A 16,605-nucleotide genomic window follows, 5' to 3' on the forward strand; every position below is an offset into this window, starting at 1 on the left:
TGGAAGAGACTTCCTGTGTGCTCACTGGGCACTTTATTGAACATTAATTGACCAGACATGTGAATTATTTTTAGATACTCTATTTTGTTCCACTGGTCTCTATTTGTTCTTTTGACAGTATTAGTACTGTTTTACTAATTTTAAACTCAAAGTTTGGGACCTCAAGCTTGATTCTTGTTTCTCAATATTGTTTTGGTAATCCAGGGTCTTTGTGACTCTGTGAATACACATTCTTCCTGAGTACTCATGGGTCATTCCCCAAGATAAATCACCCTTCAAATAATAAAACAAGTCTTAAAACATTTAAGAAGATTTAAGCATACAAAGTATGTCTTCCAGCCACAGTGAGATTAAACTAGAAATCAGTAACAAAAGGAAAATTATAAAATTTTTAAATATCTGGGAATAAAACGATAACTTTCTAAACAACCAGTGGATCAAAGAATAAAATTGAAATTAGAAAGTATCTTTTAAGATAATGTATTTTTATGTGCATGGGTATTTGCCTCATGTGTATGTGCATCACAGGTATACCAAGTATGTGCAGAAGTCAGAAGAGGTCATCAGATCCCCTGGAACTGGAGTTACAGAGAGCTGCCATGGAGGCACCAGGAACCAGACTCTGCTCCTCTACAAGACCAGCCAGTAGTCTTAATTCTGAGCCAGCCCTCCAGCTCTAAGATTAGAAACTATTCTAGTAAAAAGCTATAAGGTAAGTAGAAGCTTGAAAACATGTGAGACAAGGGAAAATGAAACACAACATACTAAAACTTAAGGATTTCAGCAAAGCCATCCTTGGAGGTAAGTCTTTCGGTCCTTTAAAGAATGGGTAGTCACGCCTTAATTTTAATATTTATAATCTTCATTTTAGTTATGATGTATTTTCTCTAAATTGAAGTATTTGTAGCCTTTTATTTTTTTACCTTGTGCTTCTCCAGACTCCAAATTATTAATGTCTTTCTTGGAATATTTTTCTTAAAAGTCAGCATAGGTGGACAGGCCTATACTCCCAGCAGCCAGGAAGCAGAGACAGGAGGATCTTAGGTTTGAAGCCTCCTAAGCTACATAGCAAGGCTCTATCAAAAACAAAACAAAACTTTTTCTACAGAGAATTCAGTAATATCTAGGCATTGCAGAATATTGGCCATTGAGTGGTCCTTTCTCTGATCCTGCTACTCATTTAATTCAGACAACGAGTATTTTCTAGTCTTTCCCCCTTTCTCTTAAGAGTGTATGTGTTTGAGGATCTGTAAGGGTCCACAAGTATGTGTCAGGAGGTACACGTGTATGTGCACAGGGGTGTGTGTGGAGACTGGAGATCAGCTTTGGGGGTCACTTCTCAGGAGCCGTCTACGTAAGTGTCTTTTGGTATAAGGTCTCTCACTGGGATCTTGGGCTTGCACATTATATCAGGCTGGCTGGCCAGTGAACATCAAGAATCCCGTCTCCCATCTCCCAAACACTGAGATTACAAGCATACTACCCTATCTAGCTTTTTATAGGGCTCTAGGGATCAAACTTAGGTCCTGACATTTGCTAGGAAAGTGCTTTGCTCACTTGGCTATCTCTCCAGCCCAGTAGTTTTCTTTTTTGCAGCAACATCCTACAGTTGAAACAAACAAACCAACAAACAAAATTAAAACAACTATGTCTTTTAAAATAAGTTATTATTGTACTGGGCCATTTGTAAATTTCATGCAATCAATTTTAAAGTGGAAATTCTGAGTTAAAATATCACCTTGTTAATTTTATTGTTTTTTTTTAAATAATAGAATTACTTTGATTCTTTACCTTTCCATCTCTAATAGTACCTGTTTCCTCTCTCTCTCTCTCTCTCTCTCTCTCTCTCTCTCTCTCTCTCTCTCTGGTATGTATGTGTGTTTGCATGTATGTAGGTGCATGTGCTCATATGTGTGGCATGTGCAGACGGAGACTGGCTTCTCTATCTCTGTCTCAGTCCGATGCTAGTTCACGTGGCCTGGTCTTTAGTTCCATGTTTTTAGTTTCCACTCTTGTCCACCGTGGTTATTCCACCATGGTTATTAGTCTTCTTGTCCACCATGGTTATTAGTCTTCTTGTCCACCATGGTTATTAGTCTTCTTGTCCACCATGGTTATTAGTCTTCTTGTCCACCATGGTTATTAGTCTTCTTGTCCACCATGGTTATTAGTCTTCTTGTCCACCATGGTTATTAGTCTTCTTGTCCACCATGGTTATTAGTCTTCTTGTCCACCATGGTTATTAGTCTTCTTTTCCTCAATAAATAACTCTTACGTCTTACATGGATTTATTTTCCTGACCAAGTACCACGTATTGATATACATAGGCTTCATAGAAATTGTTACATCAGGGTCTTGGGTTAAGGTCTATCATACCCATTTTGTAGATTTATAAACAGAGATCCTGAACAGTAAAAGAAGTATGAAAAACCTTAATACAGCATACTAGATTTGTACTATCACTCTTGGTACAGGTAGGTTTATGACTAGATTGGTAAGCAGGAAGATAGGGCAAGTCCTGGGCCAAGTTCAGTGCTCGACACTAGACATCTTCCAGTTTAACTTCCGTGACTCATGCTTTACAGTCACTTGATTTGGTTTTTTCACATCCCACAAATTCTGGGAAGATGCTATGTTTTTACGGCAGGGCTAAGATTTAATGAGGCTCTTGAGCCTCCTACAGCTGGTGTAGGTTACTCAGGTCTTAGCCACTGTCTCCTTCGTTCTGTCTCTTTTCATTTCCTAATCTTTCAACTCTACCAAGTCACACATGTCTTTGAAAGTACTTATGTCTTACTAATTTTTGAAATTCCTAGGGTTTTTATGTATAACTCAATAGATGCCATTGAGTTTCATATTTATTATACATGTGTGCTGGTACCGGAGTGGATGCCAGGACTACAAGCATGAAGAAGACCCCATTTCAGTCCGTGAGAATGCATGGTTTTGAGTTGACACTGTATCATGAATGCTGCCCTACCATGAATTAGATAGTAACATCACAGAAGCTGTCTGCACTCTCTCTGCCTTTAGGATCTCTTATTTAGTATTTCAGAGGATTATTGTCAGAAGGGTATGGATACATATCCCAATAATTTCATTTTTGTTTTTTGAAATAGGGTCTCTCTGTGTAGTGTTGACTGTCCTGGAACTCACTCTGTAGAACATGTTGTCCTCAAACTCACAGAGATATGCCTTTGTCTCCCAAGTGATGGGATTAAAGGTGTGTGCCACCACCTCCCAGCTCCAAATGTTTTTAATGTAATACACCGAGAGCTAAGGAGAACTCAGAGGGGATGCACTTTGTTCAGTTCATTGTTTGACAAGAAGGCATGCACTATATAAATAAAAGCTGAATTGGGGAAAAAAAAGAATTGTAGAGGTCTAGTAAAGCCAGATATAAAGCGATTCGATGAGCATATAGAGACAAAGAAAAGGAGGGGGAGAGGAGGAGAAAGGAGAGGAGGAAGAGGAAGAGGAAGAGGAAGTGGAGGGTGGAGGAGGAAGAGGAAGAGGAAGAGGAGGAGAGCGACAATGGCCCTAAAGGTAGCACAAGGCTGACATGCTTAGGCAACACTGTCTTTTTGGAAGACTCTCAATGTCATGGTGAGAGTGTCCACAGAGGAAACTAAAAGCTACCTGGAACGAAGTCATGAACGAAGTCTCATTCCCTCCTAGCCATACAGTGGCTCCCAAACTCCTTTGTAGAAAAATCCCTAAGCGGTGCCTGGGAAGAAGCTTCTGAAGCAATCATGAATTGTATGGAAGATGTGAAGGATGGGAGACAGGGAAAAGCTGAAGATGCTCCTACACTGCTGACAGGCGCGAACAACTACTGAGCTTCCCATTTACTGCTCATTCTTCTGGGCCCTAAATAGATAAAGATAGGATGTAAGGCCGCAACCCCCCCTCCCCCCAAACATATAATGTATTTAGACATTCGTCCCTTAAATGTTTTATAGAGGGATACAATAAAAGACCATTAAATAACTTAGAAAGAAATCAATAGATGTGTCTGGGGTAAAATTGATTGTGCTGGGAACTAAATGTCTTAGCCATTTGTAAACTTGAGATACTAGTAGTCTGGAGAGTGAAGAGAAGGCAGGGATCCTGCAGAAGGTATTAGCATTCCTGGGTGAGCAAATAAAGGGAATTGTTTTCCACCAAGAATTGAAAGGAGAATGAACAGAGAGGGAGACACCTTGGAGACCAGGGGGAAAGAGCATAAAGGGGGAGGGCTGCAGAAGAGAATGGTTTCTCTCCCTCTCTTCCTTTCCTCATTTGAATCAAGATAAAAATAGAAAGGAATTCCTTTGGCTTGGCTATAAAGAGATAATTGATGATCATTGCAAAAGGTTTCAGATCTGTGAAGGCAGAAACCAAAGTGGGTGAAAAGGGAGGGAAAAAGCAGTATAGACTTCCCAGCAGTGTAAAACTTTTTGTAGAGCTGGGGTGTGACTCCAAGGTGACATGCCCAATGGATATAAAGCCTTGGGCTCACTGGCACCAGGACCACAAACAAGGAAAAGAGTGGGTGAAAAATGTTCATCTTTCAAAATATAAGTTAAGAAAAGGAATGGGCACTGGGGAAAATTTCCTGAACAAAACACCAATGGCTTATGCTCTAAGATCAAGAATCGACAAATGGGACCTCATAAAACTGCAAAGTTTCTGTAAGGCAAAGGACACTGTCATTAGAATAAAACAGCAACCAACAGATTTAGAAAAGATCTTTACCAATCCTACAACAGATAGAGGGCTTATATCCAAAATATACAAAGAATTCACGAAGTTAGGCTGCAGGGAGACAAATAACCCTATTAAAAAATGGAGTTCAGAGCTAAACAAAGAATTCACAGCTGAGGAATGCCAAATGGCTGAGAAACACCTAAAGAAATGTTCAACATCCTTAGTCATCAGGGAAATGCAAATCAAAACAACCCTGGAGTCCACCTCACACCAGTCAGAATGGTTAAGATAAAAAAACCTCAGGCGACAGCAGATGCTGGCAAGGATGTAGAGAAAGAGGAACACTCCTCCATTGTTGGTGGGATTGCAGACTGGTACAACCACTCTGGAAATCAGTCTGGAGGTTCCTCAGAAAACTGGACATTAAACTACCTGAGGACCCAGCTAATACCACTCCTGGGCATATACCCAAAAGATGCTCCAACATACAACAAAGACACATGCTCCACTATGTTCATAGCAGCCTTATTTACCCAGATACCCTTCAACAGAGGAATGGATACAGAAAATGTGGTATATCTACACAATGGAGTACTACTCAGCTATCAAAAACAGCGACTTCATGAAATTCATAGGCAAATGGATGGACCTAGAAAATATCATCCTGAGTTAGGTAACCAATCACAAAAAAAACACACATGGTATGCACTCACTGATAAGTGGATATTAGACCAAAAGCTAGAATTACCCAAGATACAATCCTCAGATCACTTTAAGCTCAAGAAGAAGGACGACCAAAGTGTGGATTCCTCAGTCTTTATTAAAAGGGGGAAGAAAAATATTCATAGGAGGGGATATGGAGACAAAGTTTGGAGCATAGACTGAAGGAATGGCCATTCAGAGCCTACCCAACCTGGGGATTCAGCCCATATATATACAGTTACCAAAACTAGACAATATGGATGAAGCCAAGAACTGCATGCTGACAGGAGCCTGATATACCTGTTTCCTGAAAGTCTTAGCCAGAGCATGTCAAATATAGAGGCAAACACTAGCAGCTAACCATTGAACTGAGAACGAGATCCCCATTAGAGGAATCAAAGAAAGGATTGAAAGAGCTGAAGGGGTTTGCAACCCATAAGAGCAACAATACCAACCAGAACCAACCAGAGCTCCCAGGAACTAAACCACTACCCAAAGAGTACACATGGACAGACCCACGGCTCCAGCTGCATATGTAACAGAGGATGGCCTTGTTGGGCACCAATGGGAGGAGAAGCCCTTGGTCCTGCCAAGGCTGGACTTTCCAGTGTAGGGGAATGTCAGGGTGGGGGAGGCGGGAAGGGAGGGTCGTTGGGGAGGGGGAACACTTTATAGAAGAAGGGGAGGAGGATGAGATAGGGAGCTTATGGATGGGAAACTGGGAAAGGGAATAACATTTGAAATGTAAATAAAAAATATCCAATAATAAAAAATAAGATAAAATCCATAAAAAAGAGAAAAGGATGTAGAAGAAATGGGAAATTTGCTCTTCATCATTTGTTGTTCCCAACATTAGACAGGTTAACATTTTTGGAATGAGGCAACATGGGAAAGTTGAAATAGGGGGGACTGGAGATAGTCTGAAGCAGGCAGGGAGACTGAAACAGAAGACTGCAGACAAGAGAGAACTCACCTCCTTTGATGCCAGTGGGGAAGAGAAGTGGGGACAAGGTCTCTTCCACTACCACCCCATACCCAGTTAAGTGGGTAACTTACAGTGCAGAAATTCAATCTTGGTTTTTATTTTCTCTGTGATACAGGAAGTGGATTATCAGCAGAATGTGGTAGTAGTAGGAATTCAGGAAGCTTTAGATGAATTGTCAGCTTTGAAAATTGCTGATTATAGGATTGGAAATTGATTAGGACCCATAGAAAACTTTCAGGTCCATAAGAAGTTCCAAGAAAACATAGTAGCAGCAAGGGAACACTGAATTGATAGGATCAGTACACATGACCATGGAGTGTTTTGCAACAGTGTTTGGTAGCTTACATGTCTGACTAAAATACTGCTGGGGTTTGCTGGACATGCTTCAGAATGTCAGAGGAACAGGGGAGTTGAAAACATTATCCTGTTGTCTGTGTGAAGACAGGAGTGAAGGGAGGGTAGAAAAATTGTCTCAGTTCTCATTTTTACCTTCAGTGGTTAAAACCCCTGATGTTCTTTCAGAGGACTAGTGTTCTGCTCCAAGTACCTACATTAGACTGTCTGTGCTTCCAGCTACAGAGAATCCAGCGGCCTCCTCTGACCTCTGTGGGCACCCACATATATGCACTCACTTACACACACACATGCAAAAACAAGCATTTTAACATGGCGAAGATAAGGAATAAGACTGTGGATGACACTGAGCACCGATTAGATGAGGGTGAGGAGATGGAAGGTTTTGAGGAATCAAGTTGTGCTGTCATGTTTAGCTTAGAAGTTGCTTTATGTATTGATGAGACCTTGTGGGTGACATCAAGAATGAATGACTGAAGAGGAGAAGTTGCCTCATTCTCCACAATTTCCATCACTAACCTGATGCCCAGAAGGAGAAAGTCCTTATTATGTATGTGTTCAAACACTGAGTAAAAATGTTCCCTTTCTGCTTCCTAGTGTATCTTGTAGTTTCCTTCTCTCTTACACACTTCATCCATTAATTATAATTAAGGCAAATTCTCTGGAAAAAAAAGTGCTACACAATAAAACATTGCATAATAGAGATTCTGGCCTTGTTTGAGGTCAAGATATTTTCCTCAGGAAATGACAGTTCACTGCAATGTGGAAAATCTGTAGGAGCTAGCCCGGGGATAAGAGAGACTTACTGGTGAAAACACTCTCTGTGTATCTTTTCATTTTGTTTTATTTGGGTGCTTGGAATTGAACCCAGGACTGTGTGCATGCTAAACACTTTTCCATTGAGCTAACTCACAGTCTTCTGCGTTTCTTGCAGTAGGAAAAGCTGAGACTGCTAATAGTGAATGATTAAGAGGGATGGGCCGAGGAGGTGGCTTAGCCATATACATGAGGTCTAATATGTTCTAAATCATGAAGAGCATTGTGTGCATGGACTGAAATGGGAAAAGTTGACATAATTGCCATTAGCTGGTAAGTGCTAATAGGTAAAGAATTTTTATAGGTATATGATTTTTACATAGTGAGTTGTGAAAGCTGGGAAGGTTATATTGCTAAAACATTTTCAGTACCCTGCTACTTTTCGTCCATAATTTTTATTCCTTTGGAGTAAACAAGGAAAATGGAAGAGCCTTCTAAAACTATTAAAATGGATACCTGAAGATGACTTCTAAGTTTCCTTCCTTTCTGCCATTCAGTTTTCGCCCAGTGGAACTGCCATAACAAAATACCTTAGGTTAGGTAATTTACAAATAGAAACTTGATGCAGGCATGTTGATGTATTTTTGAAATCCTAGAATTCAGGGAGCTGAGAGTCAAAAGCATTATGAATTCAAGACTAGCTTGGGATATATAGGAAGCCTATCTTAGAAACAGACTTCTTTTTAGCTTTAGAGGCTTATAAGATCCTGTTGCTAGCATATCTGGTGTCTCGTGAAGACTTACCTCTGCTTTATCAATTCCTCTGCAGGAAGTGGGAGAAAGAAGAGGGATCTTTCTCTTGCCTCTGTCTAGGAGCATTGATCCCATTCATGGCTCTGCCCCTGTGACATGTTCCGACAGACCCCACATGTGAGTCTGGGGGACACAAGCAGGCACAGAGTCTTTAGCCGATGATGAGAGTGGGAGGCTCCTCGAGGTAAACACAATTGAGGAGGCCCTTGGGATACTTGCTTTACAACTTTGTCTGGGGCAACTCTATGTAAAATCGTGAATTTTTCAAAAATTGATCAATCTTGGAGGAACTCGTTTTGAACTGATTTGTGTGTGTGTGTGTGTGTGTGTGTGTGTGTGTGTGTGTGTGTGCCTATAACCTGAGGCAAGAGGCTTCTGTGGAAATTGATAGCAGAGGTTCAGACCACTGGCATAAATGTCATAGGATAACAAAAAGGCATTTCCAATACTAATAGGGACTAACTGACCTTGGGCATTTACTCTCCTATTGCTCCTGCCCTTCCACCCATGAGGAATGGCAATTTAAAATCTAGCAGGGCCTTCCCTCCAAGACTGCTTCTCCTTGGGCATGGGGATTTGTAGGGTTATGATGAGTCTAAATGTGGGGCTGCAATCTGAAGAGTTGTAGTGATTTGAGGCCTAGCCTGAGAAATGCTGGTAGCCTGTCACACCACACGGAGCTTTCCCGCGGTGTCTGTCCTTCCTCCCTCTTGAGCTCTCTAGATGTTAACACACATTGGCATCTGTTTTCTTTTTTTGGGGGGGGGTGTTTCCCCATTCCTTGGACACAGTATCTGAAACCAGCAGAGAAATGTATATTTACAGGCCAAGAAATAAGGCACAGCTACTTCAACGAAAGCATCGACTGAGATGATCGATGCCAGCCAAAGCAACTATGTTGGATCCATGTGAACAAATACAATGGCTATTTGAAGAAAGCATTAAAAACCGATCATTTGCAGAGAGCATTTTATTAGAAGCCATTTGAAGATGTAGTACCTGAAAATGATGTTTGTTCAGAAATATAAAAATAAACTCAGGCTAATAGAGAGCGCAGCAATTGACCTGTGTCTGCATGCAGTGGCATGGAAGACAAGTGGGAAAAGAAAGGACTCTTCAATGAATGGGCTTGTGAAATTATAGAAAAAATGATATTGACCCTACCTCATATTATATTAGATGATCTATTCTCCACATAGATTAAGGAAATGAATGTTAAAAGTAAAACTTTATGAGCTTTAATAGAAAACATAGGTGCATATCCTTTTAAATTTGTAGTAGGGAGGAATTTATTAAAGACTTCCACACAAAACCCAGGGCTAGTAATGTAACTCAGTGATTGCTTGCTTGCTTGGCCCTGGGTTTGATCCCCGTGTCTGGAAAAAAATAGTGGAAAGAAGGGCTGGAACTGGAGAGATGCTCAGAAGTTAAAAGCACTGGCTGCTCTTTCAGAGGACCTGGATTCGATTTCCAGTACTCACATGGCTCCCAGTGTCTGTAACTCCATTTTCAAGGGATCAAACATCCTTTTCTGGTCCCTGTAGGCACCAGGCATGCAAATGGTGCATAGAAATACATGCAGGTTAAGTACCATACACATAAAGTCAGAAAAATTAAAAATTAGTATTTTTACAAAGAAAGGCTAATTACAGAACTTACTGGGAGAATTCTTCCCTAGTATGCATGAAGCTCTAGGTTTAACCTCTAGTTCTAAAACTATCTTAGTTACTTTTCTGTCGTTGTGATAAGACACCATGACTAAGGCAAGTTTTTAAAAAGCTTATTAGAGGCTTATAGTTTCTGAGGGTTACAGTTGTTTACCACAATGGTGGGGAGCATGGTGGCAGGCAGGCAGGCAGGCAGGCAGGCAGGCAGGCAGGCAGGCGTGGTTCTGAAGCAGTAAGTAAGAGCTTACTTTTTTTTTTTTTCAAAGCAGGGTCTCTCTTCATAGCCCAGGCTGGCCTGGAACTCTCTAAATAGCACAGGCTGGTCTTGAACTTATGGAAATCCACCTGTATCTGCCTCTTAAGTGCTGGTATTGAAGGTGTATACCACTCTGCCTGGAGAGAACTTACGTTTTGATCCATGAAGATGGATCTCAAGCATGAATCAAAGAGACTTAACTGGAAATGGCATGGGCTTTTTAAAACCTCAAAGTCCTGTACCAGTGTGATACCTCCTCCAACAAGGTCACACCTTCCAATCCTTCCCAGTTTTTCCAACTGGGGCCCACACATCACACATGAGCCTATATGGGCCATTATCATTCAAACCACCACAGAACCTAAACCCACTACCTGGTTAGTGACTAACACTTTTTCACAGCATTAGGGAGGCAGAAGTAAGTGAATCATTGTGAGTTTGAGGCCAAACCAGTCTACATAATTCCAGGTCTGGCAGGGTTACATAATGAGATTGTTTCAAAACAAAAAACCCCACATACCAGAAAAGTATGAAAAATATGAATAAGTCTGAATAATATGACTATATTAATATTTAGAAGTTTGAAATGGCAAAAATCATCTTATCAAGAGGTAAAAGGAGAAAGCACGAGCTGGTAGAGGATGTTTGTAACCAAGTTTACCAACAAAGAATTAATAGGAAGATTATGTTCTTTTCAAATCAATAAAGCACAGCAACCTGATAAAAAGTGGTAAAAATATTAATAGAAATTTAACAGAAAAGAAAACTTGAGACTCATAAAAATATGTGAGTCTGGGGCTATAGTCGAGTGTTTGTGGAGTGTTCATGAAGTCCTAGGCTCAACCCCTGTGTGCCATAAACTGGGCCATGGCAATGCTAGCCTGTAATCCCAACACTTAGGAAGTCAAGGCAGGAGAGTCAATAATCCAAGATCATTCCCTGCTACATAAGTTGAGGCCAGCCTGGGATGCATGAGATCTTATCTCAAATACATGCATACATACATCATACATACATACATACATACATCATACATACATGTGTATGAGATGATCAGCTGCATTATTGATTGGGAAAGGAAATTAAATCACAAAGCAGGGTTTTATAGCAAGTCAGTTGGCAAACGTTAAGAAATGTGACAATATCTAGTCTTAGAGAGACTACGAATTAGCAGCATGTCTTTTGTAGCACTCGTAAAAGTGTTTATAGACAAAACCACTCTGCAAAGCTTGACATTATCTATTATCAGCCATTTCTATATCCCATAGCACAGGAAATGCTGCTTCTGTGCATTTACCCAAGGAAACCAGTGTTCAGTGGGAAGCATGAACAGAAATGTTCTTAGCGGCACTGCTCCAAAGGGAGACACATGATCTACTTTAACAAAAATTTTTTATTAATGGATACGTGTTTCTGTATAAGTTTATGCCACATGTTTGAGGGCACTGGGGAAGCCAGCAAAGGGCATCAGTTCTCCTGAACTTGGAATTGTGTTTGGGAGTCACATGACGTGGCTGCTGGAAACCACACTCTGGTCCTCTGGAAGAGTAGGAAATGCTCTTAACTGCTGGGCCATCAATTCAGGCCCCATGACCTACTTTAAAAAATAAATGTTAAAAACAAATGAAGTTAGACGATATAATATTTAGGAATATAAATACATGACAGAGCCATAACTTTAAAACACAATATAAAAGCATGTGAGAAGAAAGAGAAGGTTGAGGACTAGATTAGAGGAAAGCATAGAGGCACGAGTAAGTGACGTGACGACGTTGATGTTCTGTTTCTTGGACTGGTTGGTTGTTTTTTATCGGGTACTTGTTTTAATAACAGTGAGGAGAAACATAATTTATAAGTATGCATATTTACCTGCATTAATATATAAATAAAATTGGCCATGATTGGGCCTGTCACAAATCGATGATATTCAAGTTCGTGCATGTGAGCATAGCTTTTATTTTTACTATCAGCTACCATTGATCCACCCAATAATCCTTTTACGACTTACTACTGTGATCCACTTTTTACAGATGGATCAAAGCTTAGTGAGATAATACAATTTGCTCAAGGGAATGAGGCAAGCATATGGTAGAATCCAGAATCTGAATCACATCTGCTTAGCTCTAGGGTCTGCTTTTAACAACTAGGCCAATCATCTAGTCTCTAAGCACATTTTACTCACTAAAATTACCACCAGCAACAGTAATTTTATTGATAAATAATACCTTTAGATATGTGAAAATAAAAGTTTATCTAACATTGAAACATTTCGCTATATTGTGTGTTGTATTGTGTTGAGGAATTTACATATATGTGGCACAATGGAAAAGCTGTGTTGAGAGTCACATGTCTTATCAATGAGTAATAAAATATAATTGTAAGAGAGCTCAAGTTAAGAAATGTCCTGTACTGTTAGGTCAAGGGTGATTTGTCACCCAGGTCTACACAGCGTTCCTCTTTCCTGTGTCTCCACAAAACATAGAGATACAGAGAGAATGTTCACAAGCTTAGAGTAGTTAGAAATTTGTTATGTTCCTAATTTTCTTGGGTTGAGACTTCATCCAAATACCCTTTGGTCTAGTTTCTTCTTTAAAGAATACTGAATGTGAAATCCATGCCCTCTCTGCTAGACATCCTTATCTACTGCCCTGAAATTCTTCGTTTTGTTATTTTATAAGATAGTTGCTATAAGAGAGAAAAGCTTATAGTGAAGAATGTGCGTGTGTGTCTGTGTGCCTGTGCATGTGTGTGTGCCTGTTCGTGTGTGTGTGCATGTGCATGTGCCTGTGCATTGTGTGTGTACTAATTGTCAGCAGGAACACAGGCTTACAGACTGATATAGTGAACTGCACACAAACTTTGGAGAATAGCATTGGTGATATCGTAATCAGCATCAGAATCCAAATCTCCAGCCTTGCCTTTGCAGGGAAAGATCAGTTCCTTCAATTTATCAGATTAAATGTATTTGGTACTCTGACAGATTATCTTATTGGACATATCTCTATACTTTTCTCTCCCAAGGATTGTTTTCTTTTCTTCTTCCTGTGTTTACAAGTCAAATCTATTCATCAGAGTAAAATGAGGATCTCTGAGGGCAGAAATCACATTTAATTTTCTGTTAGCTCAGACTCCAACTTCCAAATACTGCATACACATGATAAATAGCAATTATGCTACTTAGCTACCCTTCTCAAATTACTGCATCAGAGCAGCAAACAACCTCAGTCAGGAGCCCGAGGAAATCCAAATCATAAGGACAAAAGAAGAAGCTGACCATGCACCAGAAGACCAAATGCAGTAATTTTATTGTGGCCATAATCACTATATGACTAGAAATGTAACAGGAAGTAATGATTCCAAAACGTTGAAGTTCAACAGTTAGGTTCAGAAAACATCTATTAAAGCTATTTCCCTATTCTCCCACCCCCACATTTTCAACTGTTAAATATTGAAGAAGGATATACAGTATGTTTTTTATATAATATGTTTTTATGTTTTTCAACTCTCACTGTACTTGACCAAACACTCCTGAAAATATTATGAAGCAATTCTGAACATCAAGAAGCTAGACAGGTGGTAGCTTTATGGACGGGGTCAGGAGTCTTGGGATTGTGGCTTGGGTTCTCCACTTAGTAGTAATAATCGTTAAGTTGCTCAATTTAGTTTGTGCCTCCATTTCCTTATTTTTGAAAAGATGATAATGATCACTGCATTCTTCACCAACTCAGTGGGAAAACAGATGGTGTAAATCCATTGTACCTTAGTATATGTAAACTACAGATGGTGTAAATCCATTGTACCTTAGTATATGTAAACTACAGATGGTGTAAATCCATTGTACCTTAGTATATGTACTCTTCTAGTGGAGAGGTTACAAATCACATTAACTTGTACTATTCCAGAGTATCTGCAGACAACAGACTTTGGAAAGCTCTCAGGCTCAGGCAGGCAAGACCTACTGGGTTCTGGAGAGCCTCACACATCACAGCCCAATGCCCCAGACACACACACTGTCAAGAAATATGTAAGTTCTCTTGTTCAGGCAGTCAGTACCAGTACAGCATGGCCATAAAACTTAAGTATCCCTTCTTTAACACTGTTTAGGCCTCTGGAGAACATTTTTCCACACTTCTTGTTTTATGTCCTCAACACAGCAGGTGGCTACATCTGTGTGTTATAAAGGTTTGTGAGTTGTACCATTTTCAAAGATAAGTCCCATGCTACTTTGATGTGTAGAGAGCATTTGAATGATGAAAGTGCTTTGACAGATGGAAAAACAAATTAACCAATTTTTCAAATCCTCTCAATAAAATCAATAGATTTTTTTCCCCCTCTAAGGGAAAAATTTTCATAGCAGTGAGTACACTTAAGATTTTTTTTTTTTGCTTTTGTTCTTTGTACATGGCGACTGAAGAAAAATTTGTAATGTTAAATAGCTCATATTTTTCTTTTTTAAAATGTGTTTGTGTGTGTGTCTGTCTATCTGTGTGTCTGTGTGTGAGTGTGTGAATGGCTGTCACATGTGTGAGGGTCCACTGAGGACTAATCCTTTGTAGTTGGAATTACAAGCAGCTGAGAGCTGTCTAATATGAGTTTTGTGAACCAAACATGGGTCCTGTGGAAGAACAGCAAATGGTCTTAACTGCTAAGCCATGTCTCTAGCTCCCATGTTTTTCTTAAATTGTAAATATAAAGATGTATTAGTCTCCTCATCCGAAATTGGGTGGTTTAAACAATTGAAATTTATTTTTATACAATCCCGAAGGTCAGAAACCCAAGATCAAAGCACCGAGGACTGTTTCTTGCTGAAGCCTGACTCACTTGCTTTCAGCTAGCACCTTCTTCCTCATGTGACCTTTCTTCTGTGCATTGTAGAACGCTCCAGTTTCACTTCCTCAAACAAGGACACAGTCTTGTGAATTAGAGTCCTGTGCTTGTGATCTCAGTTAACCTTAACTACTATATATGCAGTCACACTGGATGGAGGTTATGGCTCCAACACAGGAATTGTGGGAGTAGAATTCCTTCTGTAACTAACTAAAGGAAGAAACATCAGAACAATGTCTTTGCATTGGCAAATAGAGAGAAATAAAAATTTGAGGAGTTATTTTATCTTTTGAAACTTCTTGACATTTAATTCAGTGTTTTAAAGTTCTCATTCAAAGATTTTAAGTTTAATATTTTGGTATTCATTTTAACTTGTATTTTTCCTTTTTTTTTTTGTTGATCTTGTTGTATAGCCCCAGGCTGGCTTCAAATATAATTGATTTGACCTTCCTTAAACTAATTATATAATCCAGTGGGAGCTAGAACTTGAAGTCCTCCTGGGTTTGACACCACCCATCTCCTATTCTGTATTTTATTTTAATCAATGCTTTTGATGAATATTTTAGATGAGCTGTAACTTTTAAAACAATATATGAAAAATAATTTCCCATTAAAATTGTATACTTAGATGCATACATATACATGGGTACTCTCACACACATCTGTACTCATGAACATGCACAGATGCCCACAACACATTTTTATGCATTTAGTTTAGTTTACATTTTGATGAAAATATAGCTTTATAAATTTGACTGCACTTACATTTCACTATTTTATATCATTACTAGTTATAAAGCAAGCACAAATTATATCAAACTCTTGATTATGACATCTTATTGGTTTTTCCAAAAAAAAAAAGAGCAAGGATATTAAATGTTCCATACATATTGGTTGAACGAGCAGTGCATTTTCTATTTAAGGGTATGAATCGACTTCAGAGCAATAGAAACTGTATTGTGGAAGTGATTTTTCTCAGATGGGGAATATGAAGGATCATGATTAGCGGAGGGCTTTCAAAGCCTTCATTAAATATAGTCACCTTCTGCTATAACAATTTCCCTTTATATTTGTGTTCCTTAACAAAAACAGGCTATGAGACTTGAACAGATATTTAAGGCACATTTTGTAAAAATTGTTTCTCAAGAATTTTGCTTTTGGTGACTTATTCAGGGCTATGTGTGCAAAGATATATGAACTTGCCCACTCTGTGTGTGTGTGTGTGTGTGTGTGTGTGTGTGCATGCGTGCGTGTGCACATGGTGTATGCAGCTTGCATTTTTCTCTGTCTGTACTTCAGTGGAAAAGATTAAGAAGCACTGGGAAAAATAATAAACAACTGCTGAGGACAAGAAAAGTTCAGATTAGAATCTAGGGAGGGCCTAAAAGGAAATTCCAAAATAACTCCTCCAATTGAGAGGAATGAGGCATATGCCACATTGCTGGTGTAATTGTTGGGTTTGTATATGAGAGTAAAACAGGCACAGAAAGCAAAGAGCACATTCTGGTTGTGTTCATTTGCTATTTTTGAGACAGATCTGACTTCTGTTCTTCATG

The 16,605-nt window shown here is 39.4% G+C and overlaps 1 long non-coding RNA gene across 2 annotated transcripts in view; it reads left to right on the forward strand.

Moving 5' to 3' along the window:
- LOC120094336 (uncharacterized) overlaps positions 1-16,605 on the forward strand; it is a 50,809-nt gene that overhangs the window by 6,833 nt on the left and 27,371 nt on the right. For both annotated transcript variants that reach the window (XR_005488650.2, XR_005488651.2), the window contains exon 2: positions 529-712. This is a non-coding gene — a long non-coding RNA (uncharacterized LOC120094336). The remainder of the gene's footprint in view (positions 1-528; positions 713-16,605) is intronic.

The sequence above is a fragment of the Rattus norvegicus genome, chromosome 8 (genome assembly GCF_036323735.1).
Source record: "Rattus norvegicus strain BN/NHsdMcwi chromosome 8, GRCr8, whole genome shotgun sequence".
NCBI lineage: Eukaryota > Metazoa > Chordata > Mammalia > Rodentia > Muridae > Rattus > Rattus norvegicus.